The sequence below is a fragment of the Mastomys coucha genome, unplaced genomic scaffold, assembly GCF_008632895.1.
Source record: "Mastomys coucha isolate ucsf_1 unplaced genomic scaffold, UCSF_Mcou_1 pScaffold21, whole genome shotgun sequence".
Lineage (NCBI taxonomy): Eukaryota > Metazoa > Chordata > Mammalia > Rodentia > Muridae > Mastomys > Mastomys coucha.
In genome coordinates, this window is record NW_022196904.1 from 143,524,408 (window position 1) to 143,527,368 (window position 2,961).

The 2,961-nt window shown below is 38.8% G+C and overlaps 1 pseudogene; it reads right to left on the reverse strand.

The window, feature by feature from the left end:
* Positions 1–1,721: 1,721 nt before the first annotated feature.
* On the reverse strand, positions 1,722–2,660 carry LOC116101060 (annotated as a pseudogene).
* Between the last annotated feature and the right edge of the window lie 301 nt (positions 2,661–2,961).

Consider the following 2,961-nt stretch of genomic DNA (forward strand, 5'->3'; position numbering starts at 1 on the left):
CTTGATTATACCTATATTTTTCTTTAATTTTGGAGACTTGTATTTTGCTCATACTCTTTTAATTTTTATAAAATTAAGTATTCAGTAACTTGCTACCATAGGTTCATTTGTGTATTGCCATAAGTTATAGAGCCTATATTTGAAATATCAGAAGCAATTTCATAATAGTATGCCATTGCCTATGTTAACAAAGAATAAATTGCCATGATGTAAGAGAGGAAGTTAGAGTGTTATAGTATCAGATTCTGCTACTGATCATTTAGAATTTAAATTTGAAATCTCATATGGACTATGATTTCAAGACTCAAATAATCACACAACAGTAATGAATAAACCATTTCTTTCCTCTTTACTGAAGGCTTAGTCCACATCTTTTCACTTACCCAGTTGCTAGTGGAGACAAGAATAAGACCTCAAAATTCATAGATGAGTAGCATTGATTTGCCTTAGAAACCTTTTAACTGTCAGAAGTATTTTTTCCCCAGGTGGCACAGCCAAGTCAAGGTTAATTTATTCCTTCTAAAAGAGGTTTCTTGTCAGCAACAAAGAACAACTTTGGTCTCCACCAGGTCTTTATTCTGCTGAACTGAGGTATTGTGAGGGAAGAGTTCTAAACCCAGGGATGCTTACAGCTGGCATGGACTGGGTTGCTTCAGGAACCCCTTGTTCCGAGGGGTGATAAAAATTCTGGCCTGGTGGGCAGAAAATTCAGCAAGTGACAAACAGAAAATGACACAAGGGAGTGTGGTATCTGAATGCCATTTGTACAAAGTGAAAATCAGGCTTATATAGTATACAGAAAACAGGGCAAAAGGCAGAAGTCACTTTGGCAGGAGACAGCCACATCAAGATCAGTGAGAACAAGCAGCCAGGTACAAGGCAGAGGAGCAGTGGTGTCCTTCTTTTTGGGCTATTTTGGTAGCCCCAAGATAAATTCTCTGGGTCTGTCTGAGGCAAGTAGCTGAAGGTCTAATTCTAGCATTTCTTGGCTATAACATAGACAATTAGTGATAGAAGCCTTACAACTTCACTTTGGTAGTAAAACAATTCTGCCTTGATTGAGACTGCTCTGTTAATAAGTGCCTAACTCTTGAGACACCCTGTCAGGTAAGACAGCTTCTTAGTAAAAATTCCAAGCTAATTATACATAGGAAATCAAATCAGGATTATTGAAACACTGTGTAGGCCAGGAAATAATGTTTAATATCAGTTTAGCTAATAACGAAATATTTCTTAGGGTACCTTTGTGCCTGAATAAAGAAAGCACTCAGATCTCTCCACAGACTTTAGCAGAGATCAATCTAGAACACATCTGAGCTAGGAGATGTCAGCGATTGACTACCTCAGGAGACTGGCTCCTTTTGAAGTGTATGCCTCAGATCCATTATCAGGTTTTTAGTCCTGTCATACAGACACAACCAAAGTAGACAAGTTCTGTGTGACATACAACCTTCTGTAAGGATTGGAACATGGGCTGAAAGTCTTCAATTGCAAAAGAAAAACTTAAACATTTGGTTGTTTCACAAATACTGTGGATGAATACACAGATGAAGCTATACCTGAGGTAACATGAAAAGAATAAACCTTCATCATGTACAAGGATCATTTTTTAGTAGTATCAAATCAGTAACAGTCCATATTGCTATTATCAGTTTGAAGCTTATTTACATGTAAGTAGGTAGTTTGTAAGAAAAATCTGTCAGAAATCTCAGACTCTTTTATTAGCAGCATCCCAGCTTCTTTTGTAACCTTTTTACAGCATCTTTGATTTCCTTGTTCCTCAGACTATACACCAACGGGTTCAACATAGGAATCAGCACAGTGTAAAAGACAGACACAAATCTGTCAAAGCTGGAGTAGACACCAGAGCTGGAACTCAAATAGACAAAAGCACTGGAGGTGTAGAATAGAGAAACAGCTGTCAGGTGAGAAGTACAAGTGTTGAAGGCCTTGGACCTACCCTTAGCTGAAGTGATCTTCATAATGGACAAGACGATATAGCCATAGGATATCAGGATGGCTAAGGCATTTGTAAGACAAAACAATATTGTTAATATGAGAATCACTACTTGGGCAAAAAAAGTATCAGTGCAGGATAGATTCAACAGCTGGGGCATGTCACAGAAGAAATGTCTGATGACATTAGGTCCACAGAAGTGGAGCTGCAGGAAGGCACACACCAGAGATGCCGAACCTATGAGTCCTGCTGTATAGCTTCCCATCACCATTTGAGCACAGAGGCTGGGTGACATGATTGATGAATAGAGGAGAGGGTTACAAATGGCAGCATACCTGTCCTAGGCCATGGCTGTCATGAGGGAAGATTCACTCAGTCCTGTGGTGCAAAACATAAAGTATTGAACTATACAGCCTGCAAAGCTGATAGTTTGCTTTTCCTGGAAGAGGTTTGAAAGCACCTTTGGGACTGTTGAAGTGATATAGCAGATGTCTATAAAGGACAGGTTACTGAGGAAGAGGTACATAGGTGTATGGAGGTAGGAGTCCATCCTTATTAAAACAATAAGGGACAGGTTCCAGGTCAGTGTTGTAATGTACAGGGTGAGGAACATAACAATGAGCAGTGCTCTGATTTGGGGGAAATCCGAGAATCCTAGGAGAATGAATTCGGTGATCTCAGTAATGTTTCTTCCTTTAATCATTGCCTCTGTGATCCTAGTTAGTATTTAGAGGAGAAAAAGAACACATCATTGGCTCAAGTGAAATAATAACATTTTCTATCTCTTTCTCTGAGTCTGGAGCAGGAGTAACACTCCATTGCCTTTAGATGGAAAGAAGTCAGTGTTTCCATCCCAGCCGTCAATTAAGACCTGCTCATTTTCAGGTCTTCATTACCTGATTCATATTATATAATGAGGATTTAACAAGATAATTAAAGATTGACTGAAAATATTTATTAATGCACCCATGAAATTGCTGAGATTATGACTTAATGGCACATCT